The sequence below is a fragment of the Drosophila rhopaloa genome, unplaced genomic scaffold (genome assembly GCF_018152115.1).
Source record: "Drosophila rhopaloa isolate 14029-0021.01 unplaced genomic scaffold, ASM1815211v1 contig_2, whole genome shotgun sequence".
In the NCBI taxonomy this organism is placed as follows: Eukaryota; Metazoa; Arthropoda; class Insecta; order Diptera; family Drosophilidae; genus Drosophila; species Drosophila rhopaloa.
In genome coordinates, this window is record NW_025335083.1 from 11,434,897 (window position 1) to 11,453,967 (window position 19,071).

The following is a 19,071-nucleotide window of genomic DNA, read 5'->3' on the forward strand; positions in this document are numbered from 1 at the left end:
AAAATAGAAAGAACCCCAACGGGCTGGTCTAGCTCCCTACTTCTAATCAAGCACGTAAATAAAGTTAAGGTTTACGTATATGCATGTGAGGGATACAAAAACACAATGGGGCTGCAATTTATTTACGGAAAATGAAGTTGGGATACCCTAATTTAATGAAAGGTTGCTTAAATGGTATTGCTGGAAAAACAAAGCAAAGTAACTCGCTACATTTTATAAAATATATTTGATATTTATAATGGAACTTCGAAATACCCTTAAAAAATATATACATGTCTTTCTTAAAGTATTTTTAAAAAGTATTTCATTTTATGCCCAATATGGAATAATAAGAAGCCAATTTTTATACGGATATTTCATAAAATGAGTTTATCTGTTTAAAGTGGTGATAAAAATAAGTGCCAACAGCATTCGTTTTATAAAGAGAATAGTCCACTTTTAAAATTATATAAATTTGTTGGATAATAACTTATTAGAAATAATTTTTTTTTTTTTGTATCTTACTAAACAAAGCTTTACTTTTACAGAGGTTGTTAAGTCACTGTACCCCTAGTAGTGTGAGCATAACAAATTGTTAGAATATCGCTGGCGGGCCAGGATTGGCTTTGGGCTAGTCATCATCAGATCAATGGGGTTAAAACACACACACGAGTCCCAATCCCCCAACACACACACATTGACTGCCCCCGACAAAGGCGGCCAAATGACAACCTCAGGTTCTATTCTGTCTCTATATATAGAAAGGTATAAGTATGTGACGGGGACGTTTGAAGGGTCTGATGGGTTATTGTAGGGAGCTGCTGTTACTGTTGCTGCCCGGCGGCAAAGTACAATAAAAACTGCTCCAACGTTGCATGTAACATTTGATTAGCCTGTGGAAGGGGACACAGTGCGGTCGGTTGGTTGCCCAAGAGGGGGGCACAAAAAATGAACAGCATATTGCCGCTCGGTGCACTTGGGGCAATGGCAATTAGAGGTTAGCTTCAAGTACACTCGCCCACGCCCACTTACAAACGCTTCCATCTTCTTCTGATTCTTACACAACCACAGTTCCGGACATTCAGAAAAAGATTCAACTACAGTTGAACTTCTTAAAGTCCTTTCTTCGAAAAGTCTCCAATTCATGTTGCTTCATGAAAATATAACCCGTTTTATTTTAACTAAAATATTTTTAATATATTTATATATATCTGTAGTACAGTATTTCTTGAGTTAAGTTGTACATTAAAATTTTCTTATGAAAAATACGTTTGACTTTTCAATCGCAGAAGTTTGCCTGTACTTCTTTTGGAAGCTGTGGAAGTAAATATAGTTAGTTTGGTCAATATACGACAAGTTCCGTTGCGGCCCATTTACAAGCCAAGCACAATGTTAACTTGGTGATACGCTCCCTAACATTCTTGCGGAATTTACTTGTTCCTCCACCAAAAACTTCAACTTGGCTTGTGTTCAAGTGCAGTGATGTATATTGGATGGGTGGAAGGGGTGCTGCTGTGATTGTAGTTTCTGTGGTCACAAGTGAAAACTTGGAAGTTGTGTTAAATATATTTGTCAGCCAAGTTTATTATAGAAGTTTGCCAGCTTAAAGCTGGGGGAAGGGATTTCTTAATCGGTAGATAAATGAAGGCAGACGTTGAATGATTTAAGATGTTGTTCTTTAGCATGAAATAGAGACTACAAGATAAGATATCTATAGAATTTCTAACTTAATTATAAAAGGTAAGACTTTATTAAAACGGAGTACATATTTTAAATTGATAGCAAAGAAAGGTAGGATTTAAGGATAATGGTTTTAATAAATAAAAACAAGCAGTAGGATTCACTTATGACAGTTTAATACGAAAAAATCGATTGCAAAATCCCATTTATCCATGGCCAAATCCTTTCTTCCAAATCAATAAAGCAATCCAACAAGGAAGCGCTTTGAGATTTATCCCAAAATATTCCGTCTGCTCCCCTAACAATTTATCTCCCCCTTACTTCTATTTTCCCTGACTTTTTCTTCACCCCATCCACCGCAATTTTTCACAGCAGACGGCTCAAGTTTTCCACGTGAAAAATGGCATCATAAGAAAAGTTATTGTCTCTATAGTTGCCCAACTCGGCTAAACTACAGTGAGGCCCCCCCACTAGCTACAGTAAACCCTTCATTTGCACTGGCATGGCAGCATCATCAGCGGCAGCGTCGAGAGTTTATTATGCAATGGCAAAAATTTAGTGCCATTTGTTGTCAACGAGCTGAATGCAGAAAACGGCGAGACGAAAGGAGACAGTGATGCAAACTATTTGGGTACATCTACAGGTCCTTAATTTTCATTTTTTACACTTTTCCTTTTTTAATAATAATAATCATTTTCATATCAACAATTTCTTAATAACATTTTAATCAAAATAATTATATCCCGTAGACAAAATAGTTCAAATTCAATTGATTTTCATTTATGAATCTGTTGGCAATATAAACTTAAAATAAAAATAGATTGGCAATATAATTAAACAAAATTCAATTTTTTTCCAGTTTTTTTTTAAGTCATGTACATTTACTGAAAATGCAAATGAAATGTAGTGTATCTTATGCTACGCCTGACAAGTGTTTTGTTCACAAAAAAACAGCTTTAACCCAGATATATTTATTGTACCTTAACTGGGTAAAAATAAATGATATCTTGTGCCACCACTGAAAACAACAACGAAGTTTTGCCATTATAATGAGGGGGGCAGAGCGAATTCGTGTGGGAGCTGACTGTTCACATTTGTGCAGCCATAGCTATTGTAATGAGTTTGTGAGCCAAGACGAGAGACAATCCAAAGGCAAGTCAACGTCAAATGTTGCAATGTGTAAAATTAACAACTCCTTGGCTGCGGGGAGTCAGCAAGATGAGCGAAAGAAGTTTATCCAAAAAGTTCGGAAGCCGAAGAGTGTCTGTTTCGATGAATGTTGCATGCAACAGCATTTACTCCTAATTTTAACCATCTGCACTCAAAACTGGTTACAATTTGCTACTAATTGCCGCTGACGAGGATTCAAAAAACTCATAAAAACAACACGAAACGGAAACCCATTTCGTTTGACAATAATGACGACGATTGTGTGCGATTGATTGACTGATTGATGAACTGGCTAAATTGCTGGACGTGTCGCTGTACGATGTCCAATTAAATACCAAATCAAAGTCGAACGAAATCTATGTTAATCAAAGTCATCAAAATCAAATTTTTTGTGTGTATCGAAAACAAAAGTGAAATTCCATTTTCAGCGGTCACTCTGATCTTTGCGGTTTTACCTTCTGAGTTTTACCACCACCGACTTTGGAGAGAGAGAAAAAGATCAATGCTCGGAGAAGAGTGAAAGTCAAGTCCAAACATTATGTTTTATGGACTTGGACACCTTTTTTTTCGCCAGCCGACTCTTTCTTTGATTTGATGTCTCTGTCCAATTATTCACGCTATTTGAGTTTATTTAAATTTTGTAAAAGAAACCACAAACAATTAGCTACACCCACGGTGGGGGTAAAATATTACTCAGATTGTAGAAAGGGTGGGTCTTGTCTTGCAAAATAATAATTACTGATACAAAAGTAATGAGGCTTAAAAGTTACTTAATAGGTTTAATTAAATTATGTAATTAATTAAGAAAAATCCCTCTAAATTACAACCAAGGCTACGCCTTTGACTTGGTTCAAAAATAACTTTCTTTTGCCCGCCCTCATAAAGTTTAAAGAAGAACTCATTGTGTGACCTCCTCTGTCACTGACAATAAAACTAACATAAAAAAAATTGTAACACAATATAAAAAGTGCTTTAAAATCAGACAATGCAAGTCACACAAAAGCCCATCCAAGTACAATTAACTTAAATTTTTCTGCTTCTTCAGCTAGACCTTCAAGTTGTTGAAAGCGAAACTCAAAAACTGCCGAATGCCGAAAACATTTTGCCGACCATCGGAAAATCACCTCCAAGAGCAATTGTCTGGGTGGGTGTGAACTTAACTGTATTGCAAGTTGGCCAAATGTTTGTAAGTCGCCTAAGCCCCCGTGTCAATCCCAACAGCCATCCATCAATCATTCCGCCAATGCCTAATTAGCATGCAATTCATGGGAACAATTGAAAAGTGTTGGTCAAATTTTAAATGTCATGCTCGCACTTGTTTTCGTTTTATGGAGATGGGGATTATATAGACATTATATGGACTTGTGCTCAAGGGCCCCCAAGCCACGAAACGTGAGTCGAATTTCTAGTGCAAAATCGTATTTTGTTAAGGTCGTTGAATGTTTGTTTTGCAAATGCTGAATTAACATTAATTTTGCGTATGTAAAAATCATTTTTATATTTCCGATAAAAGTTGAACTTTCCTTTTAGCGGACTTGTGTGAACAGGAGAACAAGTTCTCGTTCACCTGCCACGCCAAAAAAATTATTATCATCGAAGAAAACCTGATTTCAGACGACGCGTGTTTCCTGTTCGCAAGGCCTAAAACAAGTTTCCATTTTTTCATGGGGAGGCATCGCATAACTCAAAAGCGGCAGGAAACATTCCTTTCCTTTTTGGCCAACACTCTCTAAAAAAAAATAATTAAAAACTTTTGTTTGAGATTTATCAGACGAAGAATCCAATCAAACCGCATTCCAACTAAGTAACTCGATGATAAGAAAAGAACATTTGGGGATAACACAAAAAGTTTCAATTTACTTGCCATTTACTTTACGCCAAAAACCAGCCAAGCCTCAATTCTATTGATGGTTGCCCTATGATATATGTGAAGGGGAAATATATATTTCGTGAGGCAAGCACTAAAATTGAGTTTGACTTTCATCAAATCACGTGACATGCCCTGAATATGGAACACCGAAATTTATTTGGCCACATCAACTCCCAATCTATGCAAATAAGTAGGGCAAATGCGAATACATTTTTGAAGGCCTTCCCTTTTTCCACCCCAAACCACAGGCAAGATTTATGCGTTTTTCATATTGACAACGCTTAAACAATAGACTCCCCATCAGTCGTTGAATATTTGCGTTTGCTGCCATGGCAACTGTAGTTTATTATACTTTGAATTTGGCCATAAAAAGGACGCGAAAATATATATATTTTTTTTGTTAAAAATAAACTATTCTTAATGAAAATCTGGTTCAAATGAAAAAGAAGAACAGACCTTTAATATCTGCAGACAATTCTTCTGTCATCAAGGTTTAAAGAGATTTTTAAGATTAGTAAACTAAAAGCTTTTCATTTCTATTAGAATGTAAATTATGTCGGAATTGCTTCCTTTGAGCAAACTTTTTTATTGTCAACATTCTCCGGTCATTGGAAAGTTTTTATTAAGCAGCAAACTTTTCTTACAAAATGACTTATTTACTGATGACATAGTGTCTTCCCAGCCCGGGATTAATAATTTCTTGCAAGTCATAAAAATATGTTATTTACGTTTAAAAAGTAACCAACGTCTCAGCGCTGTCAACAAAAATTATTTTCGCTTTTTATGCTGTAATTTCACGTAATTTAAATTGGGCCCGATAATGCCAGCCAACGCATTTCTGCCATAATCTGAACAATTATGGTATAGGCCGAACCTAATGATAGTCACCGGCCTGAACAATGTGGTTCAATTTCGAAAGAAAATCGTGCCGCAGCGGCCAATCTTGGCTTTAATTAAGGTTCCACTCAACCAAAGTTGGGACAACGCCTTTACACAGAAATGTGCATAGAAGCGATCGTTGATATAGATATGGGTATATATAAGCCCCATTCCAGCGGACGACTTTCGCCTTGTTCATGCAATTTGTATAAACTCTAAATGATTATTGCCAATAAATCTGCAAAATATAAAAAAAAGACACGTACAGAAAATCCGAAAAACTGGTTAGGGTAGAAAGCCAGAAAAAACCAGGGACACCGCCCAAGCTGACCACCACTTATAGCCCCAGTATCTGCAGATGATATGTAACCCAAGTGGCAGACGACAGACGTAAACAGGTAAAAGTGATTTGTCTCTCGATGCCTAAGCAGCCGGGAAAAGCAAATATATATCCATTTGAATTCGAATAATCCAATCGTGTTTTGGGGCATGTTGCGTGAATTCAGCGTCGGCTTCCGACAGCTTGTCATGCAAATGAGCTGGTCGATCCTTGTTGGGGGGAAAACAAACATGGAAAGCCAACAAGACACATGGAGAAACAATTTCACCAGAAGTGGTTATCAATATGTTTTAAATAATGTAAAATTCAAATATATGTATATATTTACAACCGCACAAATGTATATATTTTTAAAAGTGATTCACCAAACAATATTATAAATATATAAGCTTATTGACATGTAAACAAATTTTATCAGCTTTCTTAATAACACTGCGCCATTTATGAGCAACAGCTGAATTTTAATTCAGATAAAAATATATATTTGATAAAAAGGCAACTCAATTGATGAGGTACATATATTTAATAATAAAGAAATATTTGTAACGTATCCATTTTTCTTATACTAAGGAATTTGATATTTCATTTAATAATTTTATATGTTGTTGAAAATGTTATTAGAGTATCTAAAACCAAATTTTCTTGAAAATTCTTTCTCTGTACACAAACACTGGACTTTCTCAACGCAGCCAGCGATTCTCCCACGTTGACACCTAACCACACAGCAAAACAAAATAAACAAATTAGTTGTAATGAGATGGGGGCCACTGGGTCTCAAAAGTAAGTGTAGTCATCAGCATTCGGTCAGCTTTTCCACACTTTTCACTTTCACGCGCCGGCGAAAATCTTCGACCCACTTGTATTCTTGATTACCGAGGCCTGCTTTCATTTTCATTGAGCAAAAAGCGAAACAGAAAATAGTGGAAGTGGATCTGGTGACAGATACACCAACATAGGCACAGAGACACCTGGCCTGTACAGGTTGCTTAACCCAATTTTCGATATCTGTTCATCGCTGGTTTTGTGGGCTTAGCCAGCTACGCAACTGTATTTTTTTTTGCGAAAAAAACTGTAGCCCGATTGCATTGAGGCGGCCTAAACGCATTTTTGTGGCAAGCTTTACAAAAGTCCAACAAAAACCAGACTTAACTAAAGCAAAGCAATGCTGTGGTATAGATTGCACCTGTCGGTGGGTAAATGAAAAATGAATGTTGCATTGCATTTTGAATCATAAAAAAAATGGGAAGTATGAAGATAATTGCAGTAAAAAATTAGGTTAGTTTAACTTAATTTGAACTAATACAGAAAATACAAACTATGCCTGCTTTAGATATTTTGAATAATAAGCAAACAGTAAGCGATCCATTTAACATTTAACTTTAATAAAACATTAGCAACTAAACACAAAGTTACAAATCTGCTTAACTTATTTATAGCCTTTTTATTTTGCGGAAAACCTCATCATACCCAAAAAAAAGGTTGAAATTGTAGAAATGAATGTGGTCTCTGCACAGACACGCGTCGTATAATTTAATTTTCGGGCTGTCTGACTGCCATATTAAGCTTAAATAAATTGGTTTTTGCAAAAAAAAGATACAAAATTTATACAATGTTTGTATTTGCTGAATCGTTGGCTTTTGTTTATAATTTTAAGCAAACACAAATACTGAATAAATGCTATGCTTAAATAATAACCCTTCTATGATTACATTGCCGCTGGCTAAAAGCGACCACCCAAAATAAATACATTGGAGCTCCATAAATCAAAGATTAAACGCTTAATTAATCTTGCTCATTCCCAAAGCGCAAAATTTAATAAATGATGAGCGAAATAAAAAGCTCGTAGAGCGTAAAATAAATAAATTTAAAGGCAGAGAACAACAAAAGGAAGTTTATTTTACTGCAATTTGACTGGATGATGTCATGCAATGGAATAGAGGAAAAGGAAAATCAACAAAGTCTTAAATAGTTAGATAAACAAAAATAGCAGAAAAGCGAAGCACTTAACAATGCAACTTGGGGAACAACAAAAATAACGTCATCATGATCATCATAATTATTTTTAATTCCCCTATCAATGCAAAGTTTTGTTTCCCACCATCAAGAACCCAAGCCGTCCAGCTGGAGGTCACATATGTGCCTTTCGGATGCGCGATCAAGTTCCAAAGAACCAGACACACATCCCCCTTAGAACCTCCTCCGCCGATCCATTCAACGTGACTTTAAACTTGACTCAACTCAATTCAACTCAACTCATTTACAGTTATTTGCAAATTATTATTGTGTAGCTATAGATGGATGTATCCCTCGGATACAGTTGGATAAGTAGAGAGAACAAGTGTATCTTTCAGTTGTATAAGCAACTTGGGACTGACACGCCAGTGCGATTGCATAAAGCAAATTTTTGTAATATACCTGCATTACGAGAGAACTGAGAGAATTGCTTAGGCAATCAGTGAAATGTAGCGCGAAAAACGAAAATATTGACAAGGAATAAACAGCAAATAGAGTGTTATGAAGGTGACACCATATGGAAATGGAATGGCAATGACAATATCAGTTTGATGAGCTTTAGGTAATCTCAAAAATCATGGACTTTTTGTGGGAATAATGTATTGCAAATAAATTAGAAATACAGCTTTAATTCAATACCTGTTTAAATGTAAACTGCCTCATTATTAGCAAAATTATTCACAGTGTATATATTTGAATAATTTACGGATGTACACGTGTTGTGAACTACCTTGTCATCTAGAAACTGAGTCACAATATATTTTTCATAATTTGTATAGTACTATGACTAATTCAAATACTTATAAAAAATAAATTATATTGCTTAATCTGAAACCCATCATAATCTTATATTGCATAACTCTTAATCTGAAACCCATCAGAATCTTATATTGCATAACTCTTATATACTATTCCCTATTGTATAATTCTTTCAACACAACTTCTTTTTAACTTTTTCGCACAGTTTTCATATAAAACCACTGGGCCATTCATAAATCAGCCTGTCCCCTTTCTTGGTTTAAAAAAAAATGTGCTACTCAATATGCAATTTAAAAATTCTCAGAATTTTCTGTCTGCCAGGTAGAAGCTAAAAGCAAAACAGTTTGAACCGCCAGAGAGCTAAAACAAAGAGCTACAAAAACTTTTAACCATCGTAAATTATTTCAGAGAGTTAAACTACAATTAGAACTCCCACAGAGCGGGATGGGACTATTAACAGAGATAAAGCGAGAGCGAGATGGAGTCAAACTCATTTGAGGATTTTTAACGAGTTTCCAACTCGTTGCCGGCTAATTATTATTAGAGCCGTAAACGGAATTTAAGATCATGTGACTTGAAATCGCAACGATAATGAAAATAAGTCGCACATAAAATTACGCAATAAAACTTCAGCTTTCAAGTTTAAATGACTCGAAGGCGGAATTGGGTTAAGCACAGCATGTCAAATGATTTTTATTTGGGAACTTACGTTTCCGGTCGATGAAGAACTCGAAGAAGGAACTGCAAAGAGAAGGGAAAAGATATACAAATATTAATCAAAATTTGCTAGGAATAGGCATAAATACATATAAACTGCGACTGAGTTGAAAAGATTTATCTGCGAGAAATTGCGCATTGTGCCAAGAAAAAGCGGAAGCAACAATTTTTGATGCGAAATTAACTCAGATGCTTAGTATACGAGTAATTTCCAGACACACAAACTCAAATCAAATGACGACATTCTCTAGACAAGTTCAGAGTGATTCCGTCTGACCCGTTCTCTTTTTTCAATTTTTCAATTTCAATTAAATTTATGGAAAATTTAAGAGTTCGCTGGGAGCCAAATTGAATCGCTTGCGCTTCGGTGGGCTGACCTACCGCAGTCGAAACCCCCCGCCGTCGCATTGCAATCTTCTCTGGGTATTAAATTTCCAACTCATTAAAATTTTGCACACTGTCTGGATGGAGTGGCAGGTCCAGGACGGACTATGTATATACGGTTAAGGGTTGTCCGGGACTCCTTTTTTCCCCAGTTTGCTCTTGCGCTTTTCCCTGCTATAGGGTCCAAAAAATGAAAAGAGGATGAAGGCTTGTCATTCATAAATGAAGTGCATAAAAATGCCTTCAACTGATGTGAGAAACGTGCAGTCCCGACAACTTTATAAAGAGCAATGCTCCGGCTATACTCTCCTTCTGCCTCCACCAATAATTCTTGTCTGAGCTTAATCAGAACCTTTTGATTTATCAATTAGGAATTCTAGAGTGATTCACTTGCCGCACTAATTGATATCAATTGTTCAGGTTCCGGAAGGTTGCCCGGCAACGGAAGTGGGAATTATTTACAGAATCTTATCTTATCCGCTCACAATCTGCGTCACATATATCTCTGTTTATATATATTTTGTAAACTTTAGTAAGCCAAAAATATCGAATGCTTGCGTCAGTTTGGTCAACCCACGCCGCGTAAACAATAAACAATGAAACGAATTTGGCAAAAACAAAGCACAAATTGCGCCAAATTGAGGGAGAGAGATACTCACTTCAAAACCTCATAATTGGAGAGGTTCCTACAAAAGGTCAGCCAAGCAATTGGCGAACCACTCGAACAAAACAACCGACAAAACAAAAACAAACTGTTGAAAAAATAAAAACAAAAAACTAATGACAAAGCGAAGCCATAAAAATTAGAAGTTTGTGGCAAGATTAAACGTTTTCTCAAGTGCCCTAGGGCAAAAAGGGTATAGCAAGATTCAACAGGAAGTTTGGAATGAGAAAGGAAAGAAAATCCGGATATTATTCATAACTTAGTTGGCCAACTAAAGCTGACAAAGTAAGCTTAATTAAATTATTATTATATCACAACATTTTGAAAGGAATTTACTAATCAAAGTTTTATTATCTACCCAATTAGAATGGTATATCGAAGATTGGGGAACTCTAAAAACAAAAAAGCCAATTTAAATTGAATTTAGAGAAAAAGATTTAGCTTTACTCAAATATCATCTATTTTTTATAAGCAAGTTTTTGAAGTTTACTGCCAAGTCCTTTTAATTACAAAATGTTGACTTCCCTTTAATAAAATAGTATTTTTAAATGTAACTATTTTTTTTAGGGTATTCCCTTATTCCAAGATCTTTTTACTTTTCGTTTCCGTTTTCTTCAGTTAGTTTTTCTCAGGTTTTCCAAGCATTTTACTCCCTTTTTTAACAACGACGTCGACAAGCCCTTTTTTTGCTGTTGTGCGTTGTTCGTCTTGTTCTTCTGGGGCGTTTATTTTGGGTGGGAAACATTTAACTTGGCTAAAAGCGGCATTAGTGCGATGTATGGGGCGTGTTCTGCCCGAAGGGAAGGCAGCCAATTAATTTTTTAATGGCTTAGACGAAATGACTGACTTTGGGTTATTACAAAAAGAAACGACAAAAGAGCGGCGAAAAAGTTTTTCTTTTTCTGTTTGAAATTGTCAATTAGTAAAGTGCCTGCCAAGAATTGGCAATTTTTAAACTCCTTCGGGCCACGCCCCTGTCGCCCCAAATTTTGTTTGGAGAGAATCTAAGTGACTTGGGACTTGCATTTTTATGATGTTTAATCTAATTTCTATTTTACGATCTGGGCATTTTTTACGGTCGTTTGCCTAACGACCTCAGCGCTGAAATAAGTTAACCGCAAAAAGATTTTGCCGCTGGGTTTGGTTGGGGGATTTTTTGTTGATTGTTGTGGTGTATTTTTTTTGTATTTATTTAAGAGCGGTGGACCAGAGCTCTGACCAGAGCAATTTGTTTTGATTGAATGAAATATCAAAAACGTGACCTGGCCGTGCACTTTGAGCAATCCAGCAAACCGAAAAGAAACAAATATATAATTCAGGCAATAATTTAGGGAAAGAGAGAGGCATAGAGCGGTAGAGAGAGATGGCTGCAGAGCAACGTTCACCGGCCAAATGAAATGTATGCAAATTGAGCGTGAACAACCGCTTGAAGCCGCAAGCACGTGCAAGTGATTGAGCTGATAGAAAGAGAGAGGGGTAGAGTGGTAGAATGAAAGGGGTAGATTGCTAGAAAGAGACGGGTAGATATTTCCATATAATTCTATATATCTGTGCGAGACTGATGTTCATTGCCCGATAAGTGCTCAATGATTAGTAATCTCAATAAGTTTGCACAGAATCTCAATAACTCACTTCTAGCCATCCTCTTCTAAGCCATATATGTAACTCCGATTCGCTGTCTCTTTCGGTCTTAATCGTGTTCAAGTGGCCAGTTAATCCTGGCAGCTTCCTGTGCCAAGGAGTTAAGGAGCATGTGTGCGTAAGAGTGTTTTTGTATCTGCTTTTGAATACTTCATCATATTCATGACTTTTACATGCATTGCACTTCCGTGAGTGGTTCTGCTTAGCAACGAGGGCTGTTAAAGGAGTCGCAGTGAAGAGTGAGTTGATTGGTCTAAATAATAGAACGATTTCTCCAATTACTCTCAATAAACCGATCTTCCTAGTGCAAACGTTTAAGTACAGAAAAAATAAATTAATTTGAATGCAACACATTTTATACTAAATAACTTTTTAAAGGTTAAAGGATTAATTATTCCCAGCTTGAATTTTAAATCCCCAACCCCTATAATCTCCCCCTAAAATCTCCGTCCTAATCCACCCACTCTAAACTTAATTTATCTCTCCATGACATCAGTGCTCAGCAATCCCTCGTGTTTATCGACGATAATCTACATCCTTTGGCTGTCCACAGGTTATGCCAACACTTTGCGAAATTTATTCATCTCCAGCGATGATAACTTCATCGAACCTCCCACGCTGCACGAGTCCCTCGTTTTTGATAAGCTCTTTTGGAATGCTTTTGCCAACGCCATAACTCTGCCCTAACACCCGCTACAGCCACCGATCCCATCTGTGTTGGCCACATTGTTTGGTTCTCCACCGCGATTTTTAGATTTTTTTTGGATGCACAGAAAACAACAATGGCATAAATTAATTTAACACTTTTCGTGACTAGCACAAACAACTAAATGTTTTAGTAAATTAAATTGGTATTTGTAAGGTAAAAATGTGTTCAGTCAAACTAACCATGTAAGTCATACATATTAATTAACAGTATAGTTTAATAATTTAGTCTTTAATAATTATTTTAGCAATTACTAAAGAAAACGAATTAAAAATAAAAAACTTTTTTTAACTAAAAAAAACAGTTTGTAGGATTATTTCTTAAGGCATTTTAAATTCAAAAATAATTAATGCTGATGAAATAGTTTATTTTTTAATTTTATTTTCTAAGAATGTTTAATTTTCTGTGTACATCTCCTGCGGGTCTCAGCTGCGGTCACACACAACAGCGAACGAAATCTTTAGCGCTGCCACAATTGGCAGGCGGTTGGAAGTCCGGGAGCGGTTCGAAGGGGGAGCGGGGAATTAGCGGTGTTGTGTGGCTTGGAGGACCAGAGAACCGGAGACCCAGAGACCCGGAGGCGGAGCAGTTGGAGGAGGCCACTTGGTCGCGACCACAGAAGTGACTTAACTCGTTTTAAGCCTTCTCATATGCTTGGCGTTTTTTTGTGTGCTATCCACCAGAGTTGCCTGCATCTATTTCATTTCAAACTCCACTAGACATGCCACAACGATGACACTTGACTGAATATTTATGGCCACAAATGGAGCGAAAATAAAATCGCCAAGTCACGGGGCCAGAAAGAGAAAAAATACAACCGTTGAGGAGAAAAAAAGTGGACACATATGGCGATGATTTTTAGATGCGGATGGGTTGCTGCTCCATGTCCGCGGAGACCATGCCCTTTTTTGGGGCGGGCTGTAACCGTTAGTCCGACCGACTAAAGCGGCTACTAAAGTCTTATAAGTCCTCGTCTGCATCCGACTCTAAATCGGAGTTTGAGTAAGAGTCTGATTTTGTTTCCAATTCCGATTCTTACACAGAGAAAAATATATGGAATATATTTGAGATAACCTTTCATACAGTTTCACATTTTGATATCAAAACTTTTCCTTTTTTTAGTATAATTTGCCATTAGCTTATTTTATTGTAAAAAAGTGATCTACGTCGTAATTAATTTTCTGTCTTCAACGCCGTTTGCTTTTTCTCTTTTTTCAGTTCAGAATATTGACTTGAGAAAGGTTTTTTCTATTGCCCCGTTTATGGGTTTCTTTCGAGTTGCCTTTTGGCGATCTCTATCTTTATCTGCACTTATGTGTGGGCACATGAAAGTCTGCTCTCGTTGCCAGTCTCAAATATTTGCGCTTATTTATGTGGCTTGTGTATTATCAGCTTGTTTATTCAATGATTATGGGTTTTTGTTTTTTTTTTTTTTGGTCGAGCTGAGTCGACAAAAGCAGGTTCGACTACCGTGTTTGGTTAGGTTTTCGGGTTGCTAGGAGAGCACGGAGTGCTTTTGCTTTAAGCCTATCTGTATGACCGCCATGTACTCGCTGGCAAATATGTAATGAAGCATAAGCAATTATGATAATGTCGTTTGAGTTTGTGTTCCGCTTTCATCGCTGCTTCGCTGCTTATCAGCAGATGGGTGGTGACTGGGCGGTGGAAGACACCAACAGACTCGAAAATGTTCACAGAAATGTAAAAACAAGAAAACACAAGAGGAATGCTGGCTGATTAGAGCCGAAAAATAAATACACTGGCGACGACCCCAAGAAAGGTTGGAACAGAGGCTTTAGAAATATGTTAAGGTCACCAAGGTCTCAATTTTTTTTCGACAATTTTAGCATCAAATAAACCAATTTAAAAAAAATGTTGCATTACTTTTTAAGTGAACTACAAATTTACCTTAAATTTATTTAAACAAACGACTCATTTTTAACTTGTGAGTTTAGAATTACGTTTTCTTTATTACAACTTGTTGCTAAAATAAATCAAGAGCAGCTCAAGGGTAAATAAATGCGTCGAAGAAATTCAAAAAATATCTCTTATTTCCTATCAAAAGCAAAGCGAAGACGAAAACATTAGGGAATATATAACGAAAAGTGTCTACAACTGACTCACACAAATGGCTCTTTCATTTATCAATTTTATTCATATTTCGCTAGAAATGTTGTGTTCATTTGAAATTTTCTCATGAATGTCACGTTCACAGTTGAAATGCACAAATTTTTGTTGATATTTACGTTTATTTTTTGTTTGAGGCACTTTCGAGGGATTGAGTGGTGGGCAGAATGCCGCAGGTCGAAGCAATTTGAGTCAAAGTTTTGCCAGGTGGGAAAAGTTGTGGTAGTTTGAACAACCCGCAGACCCACCGGCAATTTATGCAAATCAAAATGGATCTATCCGACGCAATAACTCCATCGAATGGCTCGACCACTTGAGAGAAAGAGCCTCGAGGCGGGGCCAAATTAAAACTCTCGCTTTGTGGCACTTTTCACCCATTGAACCTCAACGATAGTTTGACACTCGACACCCCGACTGGCATGAACGTTTATCTAAAGTTCAACAACTTATGCAAATAATGCCGGGATTGAGTGTGTGTATGGGATGAGTGGTTCTTCAATCAATGCCAATGCCTCGTGTGCATGTAGAAGCGCTTTTATGTGCAGGAATTTTATCCCATCCATCGTGATTACCAACCGCAATTGTAATTCTCTATGAGCTATCTTCAATCTTTTCTCGTTTTTCATGTCTGTTCCTTCTCCGCTAGTTTTTCACTTGATGATTAATATTTTTCCATACATGTGGTCACATTTTTGTTGCGATTAGTCATGAGGGTTGTCTCTACCTGACAGTCTTCAATGTTTTTTAGGTCTAAGTTGCAAGGTAAATCAGCTTAGATTCCAAGCATAAGTGTCAAAGGTGAAAACAACATTTGAGGTCTCAAATATGATGGTAGAAATGTCTATTTGTTTGTCAGTTGAGAATGGTAAACAAGTAAATATTGAGCTATCAGACGGTGTCAGTTGGTGGCAGTTTGTTTAAGATATAGAACAGAAGTAACACATAACACTTTAAAAAACACATGTTGCAAATAAGTAAGATAAACATTGATAAAAAATAAACGAAATTCAAGTAATCCGTGTACGCTTAGAAACAGCAAAACAAAATTTAAAAATTGAAATTCCTCTGATAAAATCCCAATGGGAAATGTTTTGAAATTACCAGAAGCTGATAATATATTGACAACTTTTTGCAGAGAATTTGCTTATCAGAATTTTATTGTTTCCTCAGAAAAAAATTCAGAAATTAAAAACCTTAGAAATATTAAAAGCTCTCCACATCTGCATAAATATCATAAACAGCACGTTCACTAACCGAACCGATAAAAACACAAAGTGCTTCAACAATCAGCGAATTAAATGTTCGCATTAACCTCATAAAACCTCATTATAAATGGAAGAACACTTGTCTAAATACAGTCGAACAAGTTAATAATTAAACTATAAATAAACAACAGAAACAGACGTCAACAAGTGCAATTGTGCTATAATTCACGTTGAATTACTTGGAGAGTATAATAAAAACATAAAGAAAATCCCACTTTCGCAATTAGAATAAAGTGGGGAAAATTCTGAGTTGCTGTGTAATTAATAAACGTTTAATTGTATATTTAAGTGCACCTTAAAAACCAGTTTTTTACAAGCATGAACATTTTTTTGGTATAGCACTAAAGAAATAAAAGATCTTTTATTGAATTTCCCATTACGGTGGAGTGTCATAATAAAATAAGAAATATCAGATTAATATAATAAATTCAAAGTAAATGCTTGTATTATTGTAGGTAGCTCTTTAAGTTAATTATAATTTTTTTTTTAAGATCATAACGATTTTAATACCAGTATTCTATAATTTAGCCTTCGTACCCTATTCAAATGTATTAATTAAAAGACTTCTTTTTTTTGGGTTTGAATTTTCTAAGTTCCATTATACGAGAACATCAAGACTTTGTCTCAGTTACAACCAGTTCGCGTAGATTGAACTTGACCTTTTCCCACCGCATCTGGTTGCCGTGGATGCACGTTGGCCGCTTATGTCACCATTGCACATCATTAGCATAGCCGCTGAGACAATGCCGGTTGTTAAGTAGCCGATGGTAAGCCGCTTACCCCTGACATGCTGCTCCCCTTTCCTTCAATTGGACACTGTGGTTGCAAGTGCCTTCGATTCTCGCCGCTCGCGGTCTCGTGCCACATAGCGACCCAATTTCCTTTGGGGCACGTTTCTGGGTTGTGCAACCCGCCGCTTTTCCCTCTCCGCACCACGTTCTAGTACAACTACTAATTGGATTAATAATGACAGACAAACAATGGGGCAGCAGCGCCATGTGCGAGAAATGCTCAATGGCCGGCGGGATTACGTAAGGCTCATTGGGCTGCCTTTTATGGCCAGCGGAGAGAAAGAGCTGTCAAAATCTAGTCTTTGTTAGCTGCTGGCCAGAAATTAAACAAGGCAAGACAAGACAAGAAGACAAGGCATTTAGCTACTCAAGTGATCAACTTTCGATAGGGTCTTTGGCCTGATAGTCAGATCTGTGACTTTGATGGAATGCGGATTGGGGGAAGCTGGTGATAAGGAAAAATATGTTGTAATGATGGCAGAAAATAAAGAAATGATTTTCTTTTAAAGTCAAATGTAATTCAACTGCAAACTACATAGTTTAAAATAATTAACAACCATTTCTAAAATGCAAACAATTTTCACAGTTTTTTTTGCACTTAAAGTCTAATGTTGATTAAAGCTAAAATGACAGAAATAATTAATTTAATATAACCAGTCTTGTAGCTCCCAAAACCCCAGTCACCAACTTCTCTAAAGTTTAATACAATGCAATTTAGAAAAAACCCCAGTTCTTTACCCTTTCTTGTTAAGTGGATTTACTCAGAAAGCTTATAAATTAATCTCTCCCCTCTGCCAAAAAGACAATTTGCCACTTCCATTTCTCTCAGCATCACAGACCCCGAAGCCCCCAAGTTACCCCTTCAAATGTTGTGGCACACAGCTGGCGGCAAGCTCACTTTGTCGTAAATAAAATGCATCCTCCAAAACTGAGTTCACTTGCCAACACTTTCGCCGGGAAAATAGGAGGAAGGGGGGGCATTGCAGATGTTGGACGAATTTTTCCTCATAATTAGCCGAAGCGCCTAAAAGCAGGCTAAAGTGGCAGGGCCGAGAGAATGTCGCGCTTTGTCTCCTAATGAGCAAAGACAGAGGATGAGAATGGGAATCAGTGTGAGCCCTCGAGGGCCAACTTAGATGAGAATATGAAACAAACTCGTTGCAAAATGCCATTCCATAATGCTCGACTATATTTTATACAATATAAAAACTGCATATATTGTTGGGGGTCTCTTGGAGGGGCTGACCCAATTCGAGGGGACAAAACCGCGCCCCAAAAACTAAGCATAATGAATGGCAACCCTCTAGCCTCTCTTCCTATCTCTTTCTGCTGCCATCGTGCCCTCTCTTTCTGCTCCGCACGTGCTGCCAAATATATTATTTTGAAATGACTCTGCCTCGCCATGTGGGCTCGTCTTTGTTTCTTGCTGATTCAAGGGTGTTTTTTCGTTTGGTTTAAAAAATTTGGGTCAACGGTGCGTATGATAATTCCTGCATTTGTCTGTGTAAGCCGCAGGCATAACAACAGCAGCAACAACAAATTTGATTGAAATATGCACGAACAAACAAGGGGAAGTGCTACATAAAAATACACAAGTGGGAATCGGTTTAAAGGATTTTCTACAGTCGCAAATTTGAAATACCCTTTTTGGCGTCAGCAAATATTGAATTGTAATAAAAATAAAATATTTTATACCAAAGAACTATGACTTAATGGAATTTACTCGACTACTACACCAAATCAAAAAGTGTTCAACCGATTTTGGCCATTAAAGTTGATTAGGCAGCTGATTTCGCCAATATCTGCTAATTCCCGATTCCGCTTTCCGGAAGTTGCCTCTCATTGTGGTTGCAAACACAATGACAAACTAAATTTGCCGCTTAATTGTAAGGATATGAAAAGGAAAGCCCACGTTACGTGCAGCATGTTGACAACGCCATCAGCGAAACCTGACAGGATAACAAAGGCATACCTACAACAACTACAGCAAGCCATACAACCAGCACAGTGACGTGTGACATGCACGTGCGTCAAATTCATCATACGCCCTGGTGACACAACCCCCAATCAGAGCGAAAGAGATGGC

General features: G+C 37.0%; 1 protein-coding gene across 2 annotated transcripts in view; it reads right to left on the reverse strand.

Moving 5' to 3' along the window:
* Nucleotides 1–19,071, reverse strand: part of LOC108042582 — a 43,742-nt gene that overhangs the window by 18,506 nt on the left and 6,165 nt on the right. The window contains exon 2 of one of the 2 annotated variants that reach the window (XM_017120913.2): nt 9,400–9,431. The exons of the other annotated variant lie outside the window; for it this stretch is intronic. The gene's annotated coding sequence lies outside the window, so the exon portion shown is untranslated. The remainder of the gene's footprint in view (nt 1–9,399; nt 9,432–19,071) is intronic. 2 annotated transcript variants of the gene reach the window in all.